The 25,694-nt window shown below is 35.2% G+C and overlaps 1 protein-coding gene across 5 annotated transcripts in view; it reads right to left on the minus strand.

The window, feature by feature from the left end:
- TFDP2 (transcription factor Dp-2) overlaps positions 1 to 25,694 on the minus strand; it is a 156,239-nt gene that overhangs the window by 125,696 nt on the left and 4,849 nt on the right. For 3 of the 5 annotated variants that reach the window (XM_064491736.1, XM_031446411.2, XM_031446264.2), the window contains exon 2: positions 13,916 to 14,008. The exons of 1 other annotated variant lie outside the window; for it this stretch is intronic. The gene's annotated coding sequence lies outside the window, so the exon portion shown is untranslated. Of the gene's footprint in view, positions 1 to 13,915; positions 14,009 to 21,660; positions 21,701 to 25,694 lie in introns of those variants that run through there. One more of the 5 variants, XM_064491708.1, reaches the window with a different exon arrangement.

A 25,694-nucleotide genomic window follows, 5' to 3' on the forward strand; every position in this document is an offset into this window, starting at 1 on the left:
AGATATAAAGGATGCATATACAAAAAGGGACTGGAACGCTGGTGGTTTTAGAGATTTCTCTGAGGAACTGAAGTTTGAACAGAGCTCAACAAAGAAACAAACAGAGCAAACAGTTGGCAAAGAGAGGAGGTACCTCACAGCCCGAGGGTGCAACCATGAAGAAACGCATATGGGCAGTTCCAGGCACTGAAGGAAGGTCTATGTACATGAAAACAAAGGGCAAGACAGAAGCAAGAGGGAGAGAGAAGGATGGAAGCCAGATCATGCAGGACATTGTTTTTTTTTCTTTTTGATTAGATTAGTGGGAAGCCTCAGAAAACATTTTAAGAGCTGAACATCTGAACCAGAAATACTATGTTCACCAAAGATTAGGTAAAATGTATTTGAATTCTAATCCTTTAAAAATTGGCAATATTAGCAATAATATTCTATAATTTTTTGGTAACAGAAATGCTCACTCATTTCTTGACTATGCCAGACGAATGTGTATTCAACCACCTACAATCCATTCATCCAACAAACACCTACTTCTACTGGAACAAAACTCAAAGCTTAGAATTAAGGGAAAAAAACAGTCCTCCACTCTCAAATTAACTTTCACAAAACCTATGCATAGTCAGTAACTCAAGAACACAGGCCTTTCTTCACCTTATTGACTTTACTTAACATAAAATTCTCAGTAAATTTGCTTATCTTGATTTTCAGGTTTGAAGCCAATTATACTCAGCAGAAAGGATGCAGATCACATGGAGCAGGGGCTGGGCACTGTTACAGATGAGCACACTGACACAGTAATTGACAACTGGCAGCTTAATACTAAGGAAAATTAGACATTATTATTATATCTCACTAGGTAAATGCACTGAAATAGAATTCCTCCCTCATTCCCAGGCAAAACTGGATTAATGACATGTTCTTACACATGCTTCCAGGACAAAACCCATGGGATTCTTTTGTTTCAAATATTTTCATAGAGTATAACATTTATTTTGGTGGGGGGATAATTAATTAATTTGTTTGTTTATTTTTAGAGGAGGTACTGGGGATTGAACCCAGGACCCTGTGCATGCTAAGCATGTACCCTATCACTTGAGCTACACCCTCCCCCACAAAAAAATTTATTACTTCTTAATTACTAACAACAAAAGTCTCTTAGAGATAAAACTTATTTCTGGCCTGTCCAAAGAAGTAACATCAGAAGAGATTACCAGAATTTAGAACAAAACCACATTTCAAGATCCTGCCAAGAACCTAACAGAAAGGTTCTTTTACCAAGTGGTACAAGCCAAATTTTAAATCATTCATCAGTTTATGCACAATGACTTCATGGATTAGGTCACCTGTTGCCCATATGCTCTTTAGCAAAGTCTCATTTCCAGATAAATGTAGCTTTAGATTAGTAATACAAATGGTAAGACTTAGCCTTACTTGATCCATCACAACAGGCTAAACGAGCTTTTAAAACATCATTTGGGTATTAATATAATTTACGGACAAAGCATCGTACAGAAACTATACAAGCAGCAAATGTTCAATTTCTCTAAGAGTCCAAGGAGAACAGAAAAATGGGGGCAATCAAAAGGAAACAATCTGTGAAGAAAATAGCACAATTTCTAACCCTCATGTAGAATAGCACTGTACTTCTATAAATACCTACTCTATATTCAAATGAAAAGGAAACAATTTTACAATCAACATCATCATAAGAGCTATTTACTACGTCATTACCCAAAATGACCCTACAGAAGAGTTATCTCCATTTCACAGGAGGGAAAACTGAGTCAGAGAGCTTAAATAACTTGCCTAAGGTCATGCACAACCAAAATTTACAACATAGTTTAGATAAGTGGGACGTTACTAAGTACAAGTTCCATGATATCATAAAAAGATGAGTTCCAAGCAGTTTTCACTTGAAAGTAATTTAAAATTTTAAAACCATTTAAGGAAGTTTGTGTTATCTGTAAATGTTGAAGAACATAAATTATTATGTAGTTTAAAATGATCTAAAAGAGACTTCTGGAAAAACAGCAGAGTGTAAGAGCACTTGTCTTATTTGTATGTGCCCTCTATCCACTTGGAAAGAGCTATTACACAATATATTTTTAATTTATTTGACACTGGTTAAAAAATAATTTTTTAAAAGGAGAAGAAAACTAGAAAGTACAAAAAGGGGCACAGTAAAATGTCATTGTCCCAACATTGTTCCCCTGTCTGCCTGTTTCCCACCTGCCCCATCTATACCTCTGCGTGGACAACATACTTATATTTCTTATGTATCTGCCCCAGGTTTCTTTAAGCATATATAAGTAATATGAAACACTCTAGTTTTCCCACTTTGTAAAAAGCTAAATATTTAGTTGTTTATTTTGCTTTTTTTTTTTGTATTTTGCTTTTTTACACTTAACAATGTAACACTGAGATCCTGCCAAACTGGTGCCAAGAGGACACCTTCATTCCCTTTTACAACTGCCTAGCGTACTGTTGTAAGACTGTAACATTATTTAACCAGTTTCCTCTGGCTGGAATTTGGGGTTCCAATCTTTTGCTATTATAAACAAGGAACAATGAATATGCTTCAATGAATAACTTTATATATACATATACATGTAATTTCACGTGAGAAATTCTTTGATGTAATGATATATGCATTTTTAGATATATTGCTAAATTGTCCTCTATAAGCATTGTACAAATCGGCACTCTAACCAGCAGTATATAAAAGTACTCATTTCTCCATAGCCTTACCAGTACAGTGTGTTTATTCAATAGGTTTTTAAAATGGCATTTGCTTACAATTTTATTTTGTTCTTTTCTTCCAAAATTTGACTTTCATTACTTGTCTACTTGGGACTTTGCAATATGCATCTCCAGTTCTGGGAGGGGGTGGGGAACAACCTGTCAGTGTTTTTATTGGATCATGTCAATCCTCCCTAAATTAATTTAATTTATAAGTTTCATCTTCAAAATGTTGTCTTATCTAAGAACATAGAACATTATTTCCACTTATTCAAATTTACTTCTGTGTCCTTCAGGGGTATTTTAACATTTTCCTTATATAGATGTTATGGTCGAATCATGTCCCCTAAAAAGATACATACCTAACCCCTGGTACCTATGAATGTGATCTTATTTGGAAATAGGGTCTTAGCAGATGTAATCAATTTAAGATAAAATCACACTGGAATTAGGGTGAGTCCTAACCTAGTACGACTGGTGTTCTTATGAGAATAGAAGAGAGAGAAAGACATAAAGGGCCACAGGGAAGATGGAGACAGACTGGAGTTATGCTGCCACATCAAGAAATGCCCGGGACTACCAGGAGCTGAAAAAGGCAAAGAAGATCCTCCCCTAAAAGCTCCAGAGGGACAGCGGTCCTACCAACACCGTGATTTCAGACTTCCAGTGTACAGAGCGGTGAGAGAAAACTCTGCGCTGTTATAAGCCACCAAGTGTGGGATACTTTGCCATGGCAGCCCTGGGAAACTACTAGTTCAGTAGGTACTGAACTCTCTTACTGTCTGTAGTAGTTTGGGGCTTGGTGGTCTTTTGGATTTTCTCAGGTATAAAACTACATGAAAATAGAGACTGCTGAAACTGTCAAGTTTGTAGAACAATGGAAGTAGCCCATCTTCCCCTCAAAGTACAAATCTCTCCCTCAGCCTCCTCAGATATAAAATAAGCAAGGAGAATAAATAAAACCACACAGAACCCACGCCTTCAACAGCAGCATTACTAGAAGACAGATCACAGCAACCTTCAAGTTACCTATAAGCAGAGGGAAAAAAACAAATCAATTCCATAAGAAATCCCACTGCCTACCTTCTGCAAGTCTGTGGATGCAGAGGGTGAGTGAGAGGAGGCTAAAAACCCTCCAGGAAATAGAGCAGAGGGGTCCAGGGGACTTAGAGGAAGGACAGACAAAATCACCCCCAGAGAAAGAGTAGGACACAAGTTAGGACTTGAGAGTTCAGAGACCTAGTGGTGTGGAAGTGTCTAGAAATTGCTAGACCAGCAATGGCAGCCTCCCAGAAACTGCTTCTGGGGGAGAATCAGGTACACAGACGGAAGAGAAGAGACGGTACCTCTTGGAGACAAGGAAAGAGGGGGGAAATTTAGGATCCTGCAGAAAAGAAATAGAAACAAAACCTACCAACCCTTCGTCTACTCACTTCCCTCACCATTAACACCACAGATTCATAAAAGAAACTGAAAAGAAGAGGGAAGAGCGACAAACGAATCTCAAACTAGGAATTCTGCCCACAAAATGAACAGACAGCACCACCAACGAAAGTAGACAATGCGCAGGTAAAAGTGAGGCAAAAGGTCAGAAAAATATAAATAAAAGCTTTTCTGTTGATGGTTTTCTCTCTGCAAATCTAATTACAAGGCTGGAAAAACTATAACGCACATCTCACATGGAATTAAGTATCCTCAAGTAAGAATTTACAGGTATGAAAAAAACCTGGAGTTGGAAACACAAAAACTAAGATCCAAAATGGACACAAACAGAAAGACAGGGATGTAACATGATAAATAACTAATTCTGTACATTATATATGAAAGTTGTCAAGAGAGTGAATCCTAAGAATTCTCATCACAAGGAAAAAATTTTTTCTATTCTTCCATGTCATATCTGTATGAGATGACGGATGTTCACTCAAGTTACTGTGGTTATCTGTAAGCACATCATCATGCTGTTTATCTTAAACTTACATAGTGCTGTATGTCAATTATATCTCAATAAAACTGGAAGAAAAAACAGAAAAAAATTAAATACAGTTGACTGAAGTCCAGGAGGAAACAGAAGATAAAAATCATATAAAAAATGAAAATCAAATTGTAAGGCACACAAGGGAGAACAGATTTTAATGAAAACTTAATAAAGGATGTTGAAGAAAAGCAGGAAAACACTAAACAGAGTGAAAGTGAAATAAAGAAAGAAGCAAAAGGGTCAGAGAAATGGGTTGACACAGATGACAGGGAAAGGAGGTAGGACATTACATGGTGTTACTGGCATCTCTAATGAGGAAAACCAAAACAGTGAGTCAGCACTAAAACTAAACCAATAAAAGAAAACTTCCCAGAAATGAAAGACCTGAATCTATATGTTGACGAGACTACCAGATACTTGGGAAAAGTGGACCCAGAACAATCAATTGTGACACACATCCCTGTACAGCTGCTTAAAGGGAAAGAGAAACAGGACATTCAGACAAAGTGATAAAATAATTTACAAAGGCAAGGGAATGAGACCAGTATCAAATTACTCAAAAATAACATATAAAGCAAGACAACAGTAGAGCAGCACTTTCAAGAAACTTAAGAAGACAAAATGTAAATCAAGGGTATTATAACCTGCCAAGCTGTACTTCAAGCCTCGAGGACATCAAAAAACAGTCTTTGGGGTAAGATCCTTGACATTGGTCTTAGTAATGATTTTCTGGACTTAACACCAAAAGCAAAGGCAACAAAAACAAAAAAATAAACAAGTGGATTACATCAAACTAAAAAGCTTCTGCACAACAAAAGAATCCATCAATGAATTGAAATTGCAACCTACTGAATGGGAGAAAATATTTACAAATCATATATCTGATGAGTTAATACCCAAAATAAATAAAGAACTCACACAACTCTGTAGTAAAAAGCCAAATAATCTGATTAAAAATGGGCAGAGGATCTTAACAGACATTTTTCAAAAAGAAAAAAAAAAAGAAAGGAAAATATACAAATGATCAAGAGGAACATGAATACATGCTCAAGTCACTAGTCATCAGGGAAATGCAAACCAAAACCATCCTGAGATATCACCTCACCCCTGTCAGAATGGCTATTATCAAAAACACAGAAAATAAAATTTTAAACAGAATAAAAAGATAGAATGCCATGTGATCCAGCAATCCTACCTCTAGGTATGTGTCCAAAGGAAACAAAACCACTATCTCAAAGAGATATCTGCATGTTTCCATGTTCACTACAGAATTATTTACAATGACCAAAACATGAGAACAATGTAAATGTCCATCAGCAGATGAATGGCTAAACAAAATGTGGTATATATACACAATGGAGTATGATGCAGCCATAAAAAAAATAAATCCTGTATTTGCAATAACGTGGATGCACCTTGAGGGTATTATGTTAAGCAAAATAAATCAAACAGAGAAAGACAAATACTGTATGATCTCACATGTAGAATATTAAAAATCTGAACTCATAGAAGCAGAGAACACACTGGTGGTTGTTTGGGGCAGGGGTGCGGGGAGGAGACTGGGTGAAGGCGGTCAAAGGTACAAACTTCCAGTTACAAGATAAATTTGAGCTCTGGGGTTGTCAAGTACAGCATGGTGAGTACAGCTGACAATACTGTATTGCATGTCTGAAACTTACTGACAGTAAATCTTAAAAGTTCTCATCACAAGAAAAAAATTTTTTTAACTATGTGAATTGATAAACTAAATTTACTGTGGTCATCATTTGCAATATAAACATGTATCAAATCATTATATTGTGCACCTTAAACTCATACAATTACATCAATAAAGCTGGAAGAAAAAAGTCTGAATGGTAATACTATGGATGTGTGTATCCCTTTTGAGGAATCTGCTAGAGAATGAGCTTCATCCAACCAAAATATGCCTGGGAAAATTTTGCAAGAAGACTGGCAGTGATCATTTTATATATTCAATTGTAAAGTGAAAAATAAAGTAAGATTGAGGTCATGGAGTAAAGAATAATGTGTAAACAGTGTATGTTCTTGACAAAATAGAAAGAATGCAACCAAAAACTGGAGGAAAAAGGAGGAAAATAAATAAGATCACTGACTGTTATATAATTAATACGTGGGAGTCAAATGATACCATTTAAAACTGACAGTAAAAAGTTAAGTAAGAAAAAAGATTGAGGGCAGAATTAAAATGATTAATATAATAATACTATTCAATTAAAAACAAATGTTCTAGGAATACAAAGCAAAGAGAACATATAAACAGAGAAACACAGTAAATAGAACATAATACCTATTGTAATGACAAACAGGTAGCATTACAGGGTACATAATACACTGTATTTATGCTTTATAAGAGCTGATTTAATAAAGGGTTCATTACGCAATTCATTATTCATCTGAAAGAAAATACCAACTCGTCTTAAATTCATTCCTTAGAAAAAGAGAGAGGGTGACTAGCATGCAGGAAGTTTCCTGGAAAGTGCTCTAAGGAGACACACCTGTAAGAGAAGGAGGCTGCAGTGCACTGGGGAGAAACTGGTTCAGTTAGGTTACACCTGGGGCCTCAGCTGATACTACTGAACTCTGGAGCTGATGCCCTTCAGAGCTGTCCCAAATGGTTGGATCTTACAGCCCTGCAGCACCAAGTTAGTTCCTCCTTTGGGAAGGAGCATAACCTTGGCCAAGGGCAGTTCCCAGCATGGGATGCAGCTGTGAGCCACCAGCCTGCATCGGCGGAGAATGCGTAACTCAGTTGTAAAGAGAAGGTCTGGGCAGAGCACCGGAATAGCCACTGCAATTATACAGCAATGACAATTAATTCACTGAGTAACATGTCACAACATGGGTAAACCTTGCAAATGTAGTAGCAGGTTAGAAAGTATATGGACAACATGATTATATTTACATAAGTTAAGGCATGCAAAAAAAATACATAATGCTTAGAGACATACACTTAAGAGTAAAAATATAAGAAGCACACGGGAATCACAGACACCAAATCCCCTCCCCATGCGAAAGAAGGAAAGCAGTTAAGCTGCAGAAAAGAGGTTTTATGTTGGATGTATATGCAGTTACAAGTTACAAAGGGGGTTCCTTATATTATCCCATACATTTATTTATTTGTATATCCCAGGTGTAGCAAACATTTAAGTCAAAAGAAAAAGAAAAACAGCAACAACCCAGTATCTGTGTCTTTTAAAACAATAAACTGATAAGCCACTAGCAAATTAAATAGGAAAACAAAAAAGGAGAAAGCACAAACACAGCATATGAAAGATTAAAAAAGGAAAAATAACACCAAGCCAGAGGAAACTGAAAAATGGTAAGAGCTACTCTTTAGCCTGGAAACAGATAAATTAAGAACCTGGACAAAATGGATGATTTTCCAGGAAAATATGTTACCAAAAACAACCTTCAGAAGACAGAAAATTTAAGCTGTCAAGTTAACATAGAAAAAAATTGAGTTGTCAAAGGGTTGCCAATCTAAGCACCAATGGGGGGCCATACTTTTACAAATAAGTTCTATCAAAAAGAAAAAATTTAAGCATTTACTAATAATTATTATTAATTTTAACTGTTAATAATGCCTTTCAAGCAAATGCTAAAATACACTTTTAAATGATTTGATAAGATTTAACATGCATTAATTATACAGTTGTTAAATTCTCATGATAAATATTCAATAATAGAAAAAATGATTAATACTTAATATGACTGTATTTTAAGAAGAGTGCATATGGAATTTTATCAAATGTCCTTTCAGGATCTATGGATATATTTTTCATTAGCTATCATTAAAGGAAGAGTCTCATTAAAGAATAAGAAGAAAGAGTGTTCATTACTGCCACTATTATTTAACACTGTACTACAGATACCAGCCAATGCAATTAGACGAGAAGGACAGAAGTATATAAAGTGGACTAAGAGGTAAAGTTATTATTATTTACAATATGACTGTTTACAGACAAGTCCCAAGAGCATCAACTGGAAACCTCTTTCAAACAAATCGTATGGCAGATTACAAAATTCATACTCAGAAATTAATAACTTTCTTATATATATACAAAAATGCCTTCTCATAACATAGAAGAAATAATGGAGGAATTTACCCATTTACAGTGTCAAAGGTGAAAACAAAAATTAGGGAAAAACTCAACCAGAAAAATATAGGGATTTTTTAAAAAGAAAAAAAATGCCAAGTTCTTGAATAACAAGATACAAAATCATAACAATATTAACTTCTCCCAAATTAATCAACACATATAATGAATTACAATAAAATTAATAATATCTTATTCTTCTAATCAGATCAATTGATTCCAAAGTTAATTGGGAATGCAAGACCTAAAACTATAAAACTCTTACAGAAAACATTCAGCAAAAGTTGCACAACATTGTATTTGGCAATGATTTCCTGAATGTGACACCAAAGGTACAGACAACAAAAGAAAACAGAGATGGGACTTCATGAAAATTTAAAAATTCTGTGCATCAAAAGACACTATCCACAGAGTAAAAACTCAACCCACAGAATGAGAAAAAATACTTGCAAATCAAAAACCTGATAACGGATTAATATCCAACATATATAGAGAACTAAAACTCAATGGCAAAAAACCAAACAACCCAAATCAAAAATGGGCAAAGGACCTGAATGGACATTACTCCAAAGAAGATACACAAATGGCCTATAAGCACATGAAAACATGCTCATAATTAACCATTAGGGAACCACAAATCAAAACTACAATGAGGTATCACCTCACACCCATCTGGATGGCTACTATCAAAAAAAGAGAACAGTAAGTGTTGGTGAGGATGTGGAGAAACTGGAGCCCTTGCACACTGTTGGCGGGAAGGTCAAATAGTATACTTGCTGTGGAAAATAATATGGCAGTTCCTCAAATAATTAAAAATTCAAAGCAGAATAACTAGATGATATAGAAACTCCACTTCTGGGTATATGCCCCAAGGAAGTGAAAGCAGGGTCTCAGAGAGATACAGTACACCCATGTTCACAGCAGCTAAAACACCCAAGTAATCACGTTCATCGACAGATGAATGGATAAGGAAAATGTGGTACGTTATACATAGAATATTATTCAGCCTCAAAAAGGAAGGAAATTCTGACACATACTACAACATGGATGAACCTCAGGACATTATGCTAGGCAAAATAAGCCAGTCACAAAAATAAATAAATAAATAAATATTGTATGATTCTACTTATATGAAGTATCCAGAGTGGGCAAAATCAGAGTCAGAAAGTCGAATGGTGGTTGCCAGGGGCTGGGGCTGGGGAACGGGGCAGGAATGGGGGATCACTGTTTAATGCACAGTGTTTCCATTTTACACAATGAAGAGTTATGGATATGGGCTGTGGTGGCTGCATGACAATCTGAACTATATACTTAAAAATGGTTAAAGTGGTAAATTTTGTTATGTGTATTTTACCACAACAAAATTTTTTTTCTTTAATGGACAGAAAATAAAGTAGGGATGAGCATAAAAAAATTTACATGGAAAAATAAGCAGAATAGTCATACAAATTCTGGAAACACAGAGTAAGGATTAGCCCCATCTAACTATTAAAACAAGTTATTATAAAGTCACAATAATTAAAATATTATACACTGTAAATGAAAAAGCATACAGACTGACAGACCAGAAGGACAGGTGCCAGAATAGACCTAAATCCACATAGGAATTTAGTATGTATCAAAGTTGACACTTCAATAAGGTGTAAATGTGTTAGGTAGATTACTCAATAAATAGCAATGGGATAAGTGACAACTGAGTAACCATCTGAAAAAGAATTACTGGAGCCATAATTTACACCTCTTTCAAAATAAATTCCCATAAACAAACAAACAAACTCCAGATAGATCAAAAATTCAAGGTAATTTTTTAGGTATTAGAAGAAAACATAAGAGTCACATTTTTTAATCTCTGTGTGTAGAAAATTTTTCTAAAATATGAACCCAAACTCAGGAGTCATCAAAGGAAGAAAACTGATATGACTACCTTTTTTTTTTTACATTTAAAGAAAAGATCATAATGCAAGTCATAAGAAAAATAAACTGGAATAAAGTATTTGCAATTCACATTACAGAAAAAGAGTTAATTTCTAACCTATGAAAGCTCCTATACATAAATTGAATACCAAGAGCCTAAAGAAAAATGGGCGAAGGATACATAGCAGAAAACACAAATGGCTTTTAAACATAAAAAAAAAAGTTAAGAGAAATACAAAATAAAGCTGTAATATACAAGGTCAAAAATACAGACACCAGTATACTGTATGGAGAAGGATGCGGGAAAACAGACTTTATTATACTTGCTGGTGGCAGAATAAATAAGGACAATCTTTATGGAGGGTAACTACACCACATCCATGAAGGTTATAAATGCATATATTCCATGAGGTTTTTTCTTAACAGGGGCACATGAAACCATAGCTATACAAGGACACTCACTATGGTATCAATGTTACAGCAGAAGTTAAGACAAACCCTATTTATCAACAGTAGACTGGTTAACCAAATCATGGCCTGAAAACACAAATCAGGGAGCTCTCTGTGGACTGATACAGAGTGACCCCAGTGTAAACTGCTGGGTGACAGGAAGCACATTATAGAGAGGGACGTGTAGCACTTCAGCATTTGTATAAAAAGACCACCTCCGAGGCAAAGAAATGGCTGGATCTATGACAGAGTAAGAACACATTTTCCTTTTCTTTGATTAATTTTAATGAAATAATATGATGAGCTACTTACACTCTTCACACATTCTGTATTTTTGCCATAAACACAAATTACCTCTGTAACACACCAGCTTAAATTGTTTAATTCTGTACCTTCCTTCATACAGAAACAATACTTCCGCTTTCAAAATACAAGCAGAAATAATCACCTGAGGTAGAGAGGGGCAGGGTATGGTTTTTGTAATGTTTTAGATAGAATTCTTGCTTAGGGAGAAAAACTGTAATTAATATACTGTAATTAAATTCTGTGTAAATAAGTTTTTTGTTCCTACAATAAGGAAGACAACTAAAGAAGACCAAATTCACTGTGTCTTACACATAAAGCAATGCAGCAACTTGAGGGACTCCAGGATAAAATTATAGGGACACAGGTTGTAAAAGGCCAGAAGATGGCAGTATGACTTCATTAAAGTCTCACTGGCACCGACATCTAAGCCTCTCTACTTTTGCCGTGAACAGACCTATTTTTCCTCCTCTTTATGTCTCTCTCGTTGTCCTTATACATTCCCTCATATATTTATCTATCCTCTCTACTCTCCCCCTAAGATATGAAACTTAAATACCCATTAGTAGAAAGGGAAGAGAGAAGAAATTCCTGAATTTATAGCAATATTATTTTTAAGTGAATATAGCATAATTAAAATGTATTATAAGATTCTTTCTGTTTTAAAATCAAAGTACAGTTGATTTATATAAGTTTTAGGTGTACAATATAGTGATTCACAATTTTTAAAGAATAAATTCCACTTACAGTTATTATAAAATATTGGCTATATTCCCTGTGCTATACAACATACCCTAGTAGCTGATTTATTTTATACATAGTAGTTAGTACCTCTTAATCCCATTGCCCCATCTTCGCCCTTCCACTCCCCACCAGTAGCCACTAGTCTGTTCTCTATATCTGAGTGTTTGTTATACTGGCTAGTTTGTTTTATTTTTTAGATTCCACATATAAGTGATAATATACAGTATTTGTTTTTCTCTATCTCACTTATTTCACTAAGCATAATACCCTCCAAGTCCATCCATGTTGTTGTAAATGGTAAAATTTCATTCTTTTTATGGTTGAATAGTATTCCATTGAATATATATACCACATCTTCTTTATCCTCTCATCTACTGAGGGACACTTAGATTGCATCCATATCATGGCTACTGAAAATAATGTTGCTATGAACAATGAGGGTGCACGTGTCTTTTCAAATTAAGTGTTTTCATTTTCTTTCAATACATACTCAGGAGTGGAATTGCTGGATCACATGGTAGTTCTATTTTTAGTTTTTTGAGCACCCTCCATACTGTTTTCCACAGTGGCTGCACCAATTTACATTCCCACGAACAGTGTATTAGAGTTTCCCTTTCTCCACATTCTCGCCAACACTTATTGTCTTCTTGACAACAGACATTGATAGGTGTGAGGCTTTGATTTGCATTTCTCTGATGAATAGCAATGTTGAGAATCTTTTGATATGCCTATTGCCCATCTGTCTGTCTTCTTTGGAAAAAATGTCTATTCAGATCTTCTATTTTTTTATTGGATAATTTTTTTGATATTGAGTTGTATGAGCTATTTATATATTTTGGATATTAACCTTTTATTAGTCACATCATTTGCAAATATTTTCTCCCATTTAGTAGGTTGTCTTTTTGTTTTGTCAATGGTTTCCTATGCTTTGCAAAAGCTTCTAAGTTTAATTAGGTCTCATTTATTTTTACTTGTATTTCCTTTGCCTTAAGAGACAGATCCAAAAAAACGCTGCTATGATTTATACCAAAGAGTGTTCTTCTTATGTTTTTCTTCTAGTTTTATGGTTTCTGGGCTTACAAAGTCTTTAATCCGTTTTGAGTTTATTTTTAAATATTGTGTGAGAAAATCTTCTTTTATATGTAGTTGTCCATAAGGTTCTTTTTGTTAAATATAAAAACATAGGTTTATATCCATTCTCTTCTGAAACTACACTAAAATGAAGCTAAAGGACTAAAAAAAGGATAAATCTATCCAAAAACATATACATTTATATCATAAAAGAAGACAACAGCTGATGAGGGACATAAATAAAGCTTTTTGAAACCAGAGAGAGGACAGTGGAACAGTAACTGGCTTGGTGAAACAGAACAAGCCAAACTATGCATGGGAGGGTGGGTGAGGGTATAAAACCAATAAGCTGCAAACATAATAGTAAGGTTTAAGAATTGGAGACCCCAGAAGGCAGGGGTCTAGGCTAGGGCTGAAAATAGGAAGACAGTTGAATAAGGAACAGTTTTCCCCCAGAAGCCTTACCATGTAGCAAAGAAACTGCCTCTCCTGTATTCCAGCAAGAGACAAGTGGTTTGCCTTAAGACACTAAAGCAGACAGGATGTAGAAACCAGGTACTCACAGGGGTTGTGTGTCATAGACCACAAAGAGATTAAGACTTACCTCCTGAGCAGTGGGCCCCAGCCTCTTCCCCAAATCAGCTTCCAGAACACAGGCCGATCAAGCAGGAGACCAGGAGATTCCTCCACACAGAATCTGACCCCAGAGAAAAGACCCGCAATCACTCAATCACTCTGTGCTAAGACTTGCAGTTAACAACTCCGTGGACAGAGTTTTTACCGCCTCACTCTTTAATCTGAACAGATGACCTAAGTTTACTGAATAATTGAGGAAAGTCTCTAACATGGAATAAAGAGGCCAAATTAACAAAACAAGAGCAGAACAAGTTAAGAAAAAAAGAAAGGATGGAAGGAAGAAAAGAAGACAGGAGACAGAGAAAAAGAAAGCAAAGGAAGGGTAGGAAATCTCCTACAAACTAGAACAAAAAGTTTTTAAAAATTAGAAAAAAAATGAGAGCACTAATTCAGAATGTTCACCTAAAAGGGAATTTCAGAAAAAGTAAAGAGAAAGAAATTATACCCCCAAAGTGACATTTTTGTTTTTGGCAACACAGTGAACTAAATGGTCTGTAAACTTCACCTTAACAAACATCTAGAAATGTTGGATATATTAAAATAAATATTTTCTCAAATGCTGAGCTCACAAGAAACCTAGCTGCCATGGAGGAATTTGTCAACACAAATAATCAAGATTTTTGGCTTTTAATGGGCTTATAGTGACAGGAGACAAGGACTTGGGAACTTCATGAAGTGAAAAGTTGGAATTGAGGATCCACCCCTTTGGTACACTTAGTGAAAGGATGGACTAGGGAAGGGGAAAGAAATCAACCACCAACAAAGAAAATGTCTCCAGGCTCTGGAAACCAGGGGGAAAAGGGTCTTCTAAAATTCTCAGATTTGGATATCACAATGATCTCCAATAAAAAACAAAAACAAAAATAAATCACCCAGACACAGCAAAACACTCAAAATAAAGAGATCTTTGAGCAAGCCAAGGCACAGGCAACAAAAGAAAAAGCAGACAAACAGGACTGCATGAAAAATTTAAAATTTGGGGCATCAAAGACACAATCCACAAAGTAAAAGAGCAACCCACAAAACATGAGAACATATTTGCAAATCATATACCTGGTAAGGGATCAATATCCAAAAATATACAGAGAGCTCCTAAAACTCAACAGCAGAAAAAAACCAAACAACCTGATTCAAAAATGGGCAAAGGACTGGAATAGACCTTCCTCCAAAGAAGATATACAAATGGCCACCAAGCAGGTGAAAAGATACTCAACATCACTAATCATTAGAAAAAAGAAAAATAAAACCGTAGTGTGGTTCCACCTCACACCCATCAGAATAGCTATTCTCAAACAAAAACAAAAAAAAGCAGAAAACAGGAAGTGCTGGCGAGGATGTACAGAAACTGAGAAGGTTGTGCACTGGTAGTAGGAACATAAAATGGTTCAGCCAGTGTGGAGTTTAATCAGTATGGAAGTTCCTGGACAAATTCAAAGTAGAATTACTGTGTGATTCAGCAATTCCGCTTCTTTGGAGTAGAACTGAAAAGAACTGAAAGCAGGGTCTCAAAGAGATATTTGTACACCCATGTTCATAGCAGCATTATTCACAACAGCTAAAACTTGGAAGTAACCCAAGTGTCCATGGACAGATGAATAGATAAACAAAATATGGTACATATATACATACAATATCATTTGACCTTAAAAAAGAAGAAAATGATCACACATCCTATAACATGGATGAAACCTGAAGAGACTAAGTGAAATAAGCCAATCACACAAAGACAAATACTGTATGATTCTACTTATATGATTTATGTGGCTACAGAAAGTAAAGCGGTGGTTGTCAGGGCTGGGGAGGGGGAGAATGGGGAGTTATTGTTCAGTGGGTTCAGAGGTTCAGTTTTTCAAGATGAAGAGTTCTGGAGACGAAGGTGATTCTGTACAACAATACAAATGTACTTAATAACACTGAACTGTATACTTTAAAATGGTTAAGGCAGTAAACTTTATGTGTATTTTATCACAATTTTTAAAAGTTAGGGGAAAAACACAGGCAGAGAGAAAAACAGATTATCTACAAAGGAATGACAATTAGACTGCGGAAGATTTCTCAACAGCAATAAAAGCAAAAACATAGTGAAGTAATATCCTCAAGGTGTTAAAGGAAATAATAGCAAAGTAGAATTCTGAACTATTTTTCAAAAATAAAGATGAAGTAAAAAACATTTTCCGTAGGTCTACCTTCAATAGACTTTCAATAAAAAGGCATCCCAGGGATTTACTTTAGGAAAATGGAAACTAAACGGAAATTGCCAAGGGAATTCAAAAAAGAGAAACAAAACAAACAAACAAACAAAAAGATATGAGTGTACATAAACAACCATCATCTGTATATAGCTATACTGGATAATTTTAGAAGACAAAGAAAGTGAGGGAAAAAACAGGAGGAAATACAGGGCAACAATAACGTAAGAAGGGAAGCATTTGATCAGAATTAAAGGATTCCAACAGCCTGTGCTGTTTAGGAAACACTGTGCTAAATCAAATATGCTCACTAAAAATTTAAAGACAACCATGAGAAGTATAAAAGAATAATCAAAAGCCAACAGGACAGAAGCACAGAAGCAGCACAGAAAAGGCAGTATTAAGTAGATGGTAGAAATGCAAATACATAAATTAACTCATTAGTTAGAAAGACTGTCACAGTGGGTTTAAAATAAACAACACAAAGCAAAACAAAACCCAACCGCTCTTTGCACTATCTAAAGCCTACCTCCACAGAAAGTAATAGAATAAAAAAAGAAGACAATGTGACTCTATAAATAGACAAATGGTCTTTATGGTAAGAGCATTAGAGAGGATAAAGAGGACTCAATGATTAAAAGTTCTTTTCAGCAGGAAGTCACAAATATTCTACATTGGAATGTATTTTACAACATAGCTCATAAATGTGTAAGGCAAAAAAAATGACACATTTATATGGAGAAACTGATAAATCTACAATTATAAAAAGAGATTTTAACATACATCTCCCGGGGGCAGGGTATAGCACGGCAGTAGAGTGCATGCCTAGCATGCATGAGCTCCTGGGTTCAATTCCCAGGACCTCCATTAAAAATAAATAAATGAATAATTAAACCTAATTACCTCCCCCCCACCAGCAACAACAAAACACACACACACACCTCTTAATAATAATGAGCCAAACAGACAAAATAAGAAAGTCAGTAAGGGTATACATAAAATTTCAACACAATTAGTAAGTGTGATCTAAGAGACATGTGTAGCAACATGCCCCCAAAATGGGAGAATGTACACTGTCTCCTGAAGAATTCTCTTTTGAAACAATGCCTCATTTGATGAGGTCAGTATAACCCGGACACCAAAGTCAGTTAAGAAATGGAACAGTATGTTAAATTACAGTCAAATTTAACTTATGTACAGTAACAAAATCAATACAGAAAACCACAGAGATCAATAAACACTAGGAGGATTATATGGTAAAGGAGACCTAATAGCAGAAAAGATTAAATACTTAATAATAAATTATAAGTATTGTAATTACAATAAATTACAATACTTAATAATACATGTATAAAACTTGTATGAGGGAATTAAAAACCTCTATCCACACAAAAGCCTGCACATGAATGTCCGAAGCATTATTGTAGTAGCCAAAAAGTGTACACAAACCCACGTGCCCACCAGCTGATGAATGTATAAATAAAATGGGCTGATTCTACACAGGGAATGTGTATTATTTGGCAATATGAAGGAGGTGAACTACGATACATGTACAAACCTAGAAACTATCATGCTAAGTGAAAGGAGCTAGTCACAAAATGCCACATGTTGTATGAGTCCATTTCTATGAACTAGAGTTCAAAGTAGGCAAATTCATACAAACAGTAAATCAGTAGCTGCCAGGGGCTGGAGGGAGAAGGGAAGGGGGAGTGATTGCTAATGGGTACAGTTTCTCTTCGGGGTGATGAAAATGTTCAGGAATTAGGTAGTGGTGATGGCTGCACATATCTGTGAATATAGGAAAAAACACTGAATCATACACTTTAAAAGGTGGATTTTATGATAAGTGAATTATACTAACGTTCTTTAAAAAAAACAACTGAGTTAGTTTTTAAACACTCCTAAAAGACACTAAAGAAGACCTAAACAATGGAAAGACATATCCTGTTTTTGGCTAAGACAAGTGAACATTATAAGGATATAAATTCTAAGTTAATTCGTAAACTTTTAATTCATAAACTCAACGTAATCCCAATAAAAACACTAACAAGTCACTTTACAGAGTTAGACAAGTTGATTTTACTGTTGATATGGAAAGCAAACATGCAAGAATAACTAGGAAAGCACTGAAAAAGGACAACTACAAAGGGAAAATAGCCTTATCAGACATTAAAACATACTATAATTAAAACATTGTAGTACACATGCACAAACAGGCCAAAAGGTTAGTGGATAGAATAAAAGTCTAGAGTTAGACCCAAATACATACGAAAATCTAGTATATGACAAAGGTGGCATCTCCAATCATTGGGTAAGGATGCACTTTTTTTGATTTCTTAAAAATTGTGGTAAAATATAACATAAAATTTACTACGTTAACCATTTCACAGCTTGGAGCTCAGTAGCACCAAGGACATTCACACTGCCCTGTAACCAACCCACAGAGCTATTTTTGTCTTGAAGAACTGCAACCACATAATCATTAAACAATAAGTCCACATTCACCCCCTCCCCCTAGCCCCTGACAACCACACTCTACTTTCTGTCTCTGTGATTTTGATTACTCTAAGTACCTCACAGAAATGGAATCATACAGTACTTGTCCTTTGGTGATTGGCTTATTTCACTTAGCATAATATTCTCAGGGTCCATCTTTGTTACAGCATGTGTCAAGGTTTTCTTCCTTTTTAAGGCTAAAAAATATTCCACTGCATGTATATACCTCATTGTGCTAATCCATTCATCTGTCAACGAACACGTGGGTTGCTTCTATCTCCTGTAAACATGGATACTTACCTAAGTATACAAATATCTCTTTGAGACTCTGCTTTCAATTCTTTTGAGTATATACCCAGAAGTGGAACTGTTGAATTACACGGTAATTCTACTTGGAATTTTTTGAGGAGCTTCCATGCTGTTTTCCACACGGTCTGTACAATTTTATATTCCCACTAACAGTGTAAGGGTTCCAGTTGCTCCACCAACCAAGGTTCCAATCCTCCCCAGCACTTGCTATTTTCTGGTTTTGATAGGAACCAAACTTACAGATATGTGACTGTATCCTACTATGGTTCTGATTTACATTTCTCTAATGATCAGTGGATGCTGAACATATTTTCATGTGCTTTTTGGCCATTTGTATATCTTCCTTGTAGAAATGTCTATTCAAGTTCTTTGCCCATTTTTTAACTGGGTTGTTTGGTTTTTGGTGGAAGCTCTTCATATATCCTACGTATTAACCCCTTGTGAGATAACATGATTTGCAAAATTTTTCTCCCATTCCATATATTGCCTTTTTATTCTATTACTGGTGTTTTTTGATGCACCCGAGTTTTAAACTCTGATGTAGTCCAATTTACCTATTTTCACTTTTGTTTCCTGTGCTTTTGGCACGTTTTTTATCCTGCAACTTTGCTGAATTTGCTTATTAGTTCTAATAGGTGTATGTATGTAGAATCTTTAGGATTTTCTACATATAAGTCCAATTTAGATAGCTTTTATTTTGTCTTCTTACCTGATTGCTCTGTCTAGGATTTCCAGGACTGTGTTAAATAGAAGCGGTGAGGGCAGACATCCTTGTCTAGTTCCTGAACTGAGAAGACACGCTTTCTGTCTTTCTCCATTGAGTGTCATGTTAGTTGTGGGCTTTTCGTATGTGGCCTTTATTACACTGAGGTAGTTTCCTCCTATTCCTAGTTTGTTGAGTGTTTTTATCATAAAGAGTGTCAAATTTTGTCAAGTGTTTTTCTGTATCAACTGAAAAAGACTGACTTTTTAATAAATGGTGCTGGGTAGCCATTTTGAAAAAGATAAAATTAGATCGTGTATCTCACACCACACACACACACACAAATAACTCCAAAAGGATTAGAAATTAAGATGTAAAAAATGAAAGTGGGCATCCATCAACTTAACCTAGGTAAACGAAGGTAGCCAAGGCAAACATCACCAACAATAAAACACACTGACATGATGAACCCCTTGATGAGTTCTGTGAAAGATAAAGACTCATCATTTTTGGTGGTATTTTTATAAAAAAGCATAACTGTACTCCAACCACAAGACAACATTAGACAAAGTCAAATAAAGGACATTCTGAAAAATATGTGATTAATACTCTTCCAAAACATCAAGGTCATGCAACAAAGAAAAGCTGAAGGCTAGTAGAGAATAGAGAAGACCAAGGCGAAACAAGTAAACACAATGTGGGGTCCTGGATAGAATCCTGCAACGGAAAAATGTCACTAGTGAAAAAGCTGATGAAATTTACATAAGGTCGATAGTCTGGTTAATAATACCGTACTGATGTTAACTTCTTGCTCTTGGTAACTATAGTATGGTTATGTAAAATGTTAACACTAGGGGAAATGCACTGAGAGATACAATTAAACTTTTTGTACAACTTTTGCGTCTTTCCTGTACATCTAAAATTAGTTCAAAATAAAAAGTTTAAAAAAAAGAAATACAACAATAATTATACCATTAAGAGCGATGACCATCAAAAGAACTGAAAGTAGATATGGTTAAAGGTAGTTTTACCGATTCCGGATAGCTCCCTTCGGGAAGAGGTGTTCGTGACTGGAAAGGGACAGGAGGGTGCTGGTAACGGTCCATTTCTGGACCTAGGGTGCTGGTTACACAGATGTGTGGTTGAGTTAGTGAGAATCTGTGCAATTTTAGAAATCTATAATCTTTCAGTAAAAAGCAATTTTTTAAAAGACAATTTTACCTCTGGAGAGTGGGATTAAAATATGAGGAAGACTTTCCCTTTAGAAAAATTTTAAATTGATAACTGCCAAATGTTAATACAAGTCAGAAAGGCAAACCTGAGACCCTAGACCCAGGAGAATTCAGAAAGCACAACTGGTCTATTTTAATTCCTCGCCCTTAGCAACTGATCCCCCATATTCTTCTTGAAAAAAAGTGGGATTCGTGTAAGATATCCAAGGGCTAAGACTAAGAGCAGACATAATAGGGAGTATCTTCATGGGGGACTATCAGACACAATAAGATTTACACATAAATGTAAACTGTGAGAGTTTCCGACACTGGACATAAAAATTTTACCAAACACATCTGGTTACTTAAGATAGATGTAATATGAATACGAATATATGCATGTATATGCATGACTGGGACACTGTGCTGTACACTAGAGATTGACACATTGTAACTGACTGTACATTAAAAAAATTTGAAATAGATGTAGATTAAATGCAAAAAATTCATCAAAGTTGCTTCCAGCCACAGCATGAAAAAAATGCTTCCTATTCTGCATATTGTTATGGAAAGCCTAAAAAATAACTAGTTAGTAGGCTGAGAATTACTCTAAGCTTGGGGTAAGATGATAAGAATAGTCAGAAAAAGTTTCACATAAATAAGTCGAATGTAATAGTTGCCTGTTTCCACTCAAGGGAAATCCAAGTCAAAGTGTTTCTTTCCAGGGTGAAATATGGGAGTGAATTTTACACAAACAGGAAGGAGTATTAAGTAAGTCAGAGATTTTTGATTGTAAGATAGATACCTAACTAGATGGATAGCCAGTCTGAGCTCTTTTCTGCAGCTGGTCAGAATGCTTCCATACATACCTAGAGTTAAAGGTGAAGAGAAAAGAATCCTTTTGAACAATATTTTCTACTTTAGTGAAAAGATATGTACTATCATTCTTATTTTCAAATACACATTTCCTTGTTGCATATTCAATTTCCCAGACAAGTCCACACCACCGTTGATAACAGCCACCACATCTTTGACCACAAGATACATGGTGCTCCCACTCTGTGACTAACAATAAACACTGTCTCTATTATTTGCTATTATATTTTAATTTTTATTACTTTTTGGAACACTTTTAGCCTTCTCTTCTTTCATGACAATGATGATTTTACAACATTTCATAATACCCATGTTTCTTTCAGCCTGCATATATTTAATTTTTGAACAAGTCAAAAGGACATGTCACATATAGCATCAGCATTAAAACAAAATTATGAATTTATGTTATGAAGGAGTTATGTTAATAACTTATCTAAGCAGTTACTTTTTCTATTCACAGTAAACCAGTCAGTATAATAGATTCACACAGCTCATAATCATGATTTAACTGATTAACTGAAATACAGCTCAATTTAAGATACCACACACAACATTATACAGAAATGGTCTATTTTGGAATTATAGTATAGTGACACTAGAGAAAGGAAAATCAATCAAAAACGATGGCTAATTTTCAAATCACACACTTATATTTGGATAAACTCACAACACTCTAGGGAAAACAGAAACTATATACTGGGAAGACCTAACTAAGAATAAGCTATAAAGATGCCTGGGTTCTTGCAGGGTCTGAAGGCCTAAGTATCTGAGCAAGGCAGTACAGCGGGATGGCTAGCTCCACAGTCACAGACATTCATGTTTGAGCCCCACTCTGCCATCATTGTCTTTCTCCTTCCAGTAAAGCAATGTATGTCCTCTGTAAAATGAAAAACAACTGAACATATCTCAAGCACTTCAGGGAGGATTAAACGAGATCCTTATCACATTGCACGTGTTGGGTAAAGTAATCCATTAACATTCATAGCAAGTACAGAGTGTTCAGATTATGGATCTTTATTTTCTAACTTAATCCTAAAAAACATGTTAAAGTCTTTTACATTTTGTAGGTTACGAAAGAATAGCCTTGGAAATAGGATTTCAGTTTTTCCAACGAGCTGCTTATCTTAACAGAATCCCTTATTTTCTTTACTTACTATAATCTCTCTCATCTCCCTTAAAATTTCTTTCTGTTATGGGGAAGAAGGGTTTTGTATGTGGTGACCCCTTTTTAAAAAGTCTTTTCCTCAGCATTAGTTTAACACGCTTTTGCTTAGTGTTTCAGTTTCTTGAAATTTATTCTTATTTTATATCACTTATGTCAAGAGAGGAAATTCAATTGTCTTGAACTTTTTTCCCTAGAGTAAAACTTCAATTAGCCTATGAAATTAACAACTCAGAGCAGATCTTTCTCAGAGTAGATCTTTCTCAGAGTTATAGAATCTGATAGTCCATATTGTCCCAAGAATACTGTTGGACCTGATATAGTAAAAATACAAGAAATTAATTTGACCTGGGAAGAGGGAGTACTTTTTTTAGTTCTTTCAGAGAGAGCCCATTTATAAAAAAAATATTTAGCCACTTTTACCTTGTAATGAGCTAGCTTACTAATTACGTTAGCTAATCTCTGCTCAAATTTTAAGGTCAATGGAAGAAGTTATTACTACTGAGAGACCTAAAATCACTGATATGAATTGGAAAAGCATCTAACATCAGCTAACACCTAAATACCGCTACGTCCTAACAGAAATGTATGCTAAAGCATTTTCTAGGTTTAAAATAACTCATTGATAGTACTACTGAACTAATTTCAGTTTTGAATTTTTCTTTGACAATGTTTTTGCGTTACTTGTTTCCACAGTAATCCTGCTTATTCACAGCTGCTTTGCTGAGTTCCAGCTCTGAAAAGTTGAAACTTGAAAGAAGCAAAACACATGTACAGAAACCATGCACTCTGTATATTTGAAAATCAGACAGCTGCATTTATTCCATTTATCCCTGAGCTTTATTAAATGTTTCACTTTTTTAAAAAGACAAAAACCTCCAAACAATGATTAGCGTTTGGCACCTGAATTAAAATCAGATGATTGTTTGCCTTTTGCTTTTTCATTTTTGCAATTTCAAAATAAGCTTAATAAGTTATCTTAATTGTCTGACATGTTATCTAAAGTTTTTATTATGACAGTACAAAGATTTCAAGAGAACAAGGCTCATGATTCTTTTTCCATATAATAATCAAGGAATTCATATTGTAATTGGTTTTTTTAGATAAGAATTTAAGCTGCCCTCATCCACTTCTTTTCCAACCAAAATAGTTCTTACGAAAATCTATTTGAAAAACTACCTATTTATAAGCTCTCTTGGAAAAAAAACCCTTCTGAAATCATTTTTTGACCACTATTGTTAATGTTCCACAAATTATTTTCTTTAAAGATCTATGTTTAGTAACTATTTTTTACAGCAACTGTGATACAGAATGTCTTGAACAGTATGAAGTTAACGGTAAAATTGTAGGCAAAATGTTAACATCAGTAAGTACTCTATTGCTTTTCACATATGATGGCATTTTTCACAGATTTTCAGCAGATGTTTCTTAGAATGACTGCACAGGTAATATATTCTGTTACCTTTGAACACTGATCTGTTCAGCTTAAAAATACATAATCACCATGCTCAGATAATGTTCCTACTTGTAAAGACTTTATAGCTAAAAATGTAACAATTAGTGCAGAATCACTTATCTAACAGTTTTTCCAAACTTTCATTAGCTTGTTATTTGTTAGTTGTATACGTTCTTTTTTCTCTTCCGGTTATACTGACACACAATTGTCAAACAGCACTGTATAACTTTCAGGTAGACAGCATGATGATTTATCTGCGTACATTATGAAAGGATTATCACAATAAGCCTAGTGACTATCCATCATCTCATAGAATACAAAATGAAAGAGAGAAAAATGTTTTCTTGTGATGGGAGCTCTTAGGACTTACTCTCTTAACAACTTTCACATATAACATAGAGCAGTGTTAATTGCATTCATCATGTTGTACATTACATCCCTAGTTCTAATGGTGGCTGGTTATCATCCTCTCCTCTCCTCCCCTACCCTTTCTTTCTCTCCCTCTCCCTCCACGTCTTCCAATAGCATGTAATAAATCTTTCTCTTTTATAGGTAGTTTTATATCACACTATTACAATTTCAAGGATGCAGTAAAAAAAAAACTTAGTAGATTGATTTTTTTAATTGTTCACTCTCAAGTGGTCTAAGAGGGGAGTTAATGCTTCCAGTTTTTATTAAATATTTTATTTTGGTAATTTTGAAATACACACTGTTCTTCCACACTTAGAGGTTTGTTATTTTACAAAATACGTTTATTTTGTTGATTTAACTTACATAGAACTGAGTTGGTCACTTTAACAAACGCACTCTTTTTTTTAATGGAGGTACTGGGGATTGAACTCAGGACCTCCTGCATGCTAAGCTTGCATCCTACCACTGAGCTACACCTCCCCCTAACAAGCTCATTCTTTAATAAAACTTGGCTGTTTTCAAAGTAAAATGGAATCTGTTACATAAACTTATTATGCTTTTGAGTATTTGGAAAAAAAAAAAGATTTCTGGATTCTCCAAATACTTTCCCCTATTCTATCTTTCCCTGCACTTAGAATTCGTCAAGGGTGGAGGCAATGTCATGTTCCTCTGTCAACTCAGGGCCTCACATGGTGCCTGTGACATAGCAGGCACTGCACATCTGTCAGCTGAGTGACGCACAAGCCCAGCTCAAAGTCCAGCTGGGGGGGGGGGGAACACCACCTCTCCATGCTTGCTATCTGGCTGATGGTTTGTATTATCTTTAAGAATAAGGGAGGTTAAAAAAGGGTGAGGGGAGGACCTTGAGTTTAAAAGGATAGCAAACAGAAAACAGAATAAGGAAGTTGGAAAGTACTCAAAAATAAAAAATCTC

This window comes from Camelus dromedarius, chromosome 2 (genome assembly GCF_036321535.1).
Source record: "Camelus dromedarius isolate mCamDro1 chromosome 2, mCamDro1.pat, whole genome shotgun sequence".
In the NCBI taxonomy this organism is placed as follows: Eukaryota; Metazoa; Chordata; class Mammalia; order Artiodactyla; family Camelidae; genus Camelus; species Camelus dromedarius.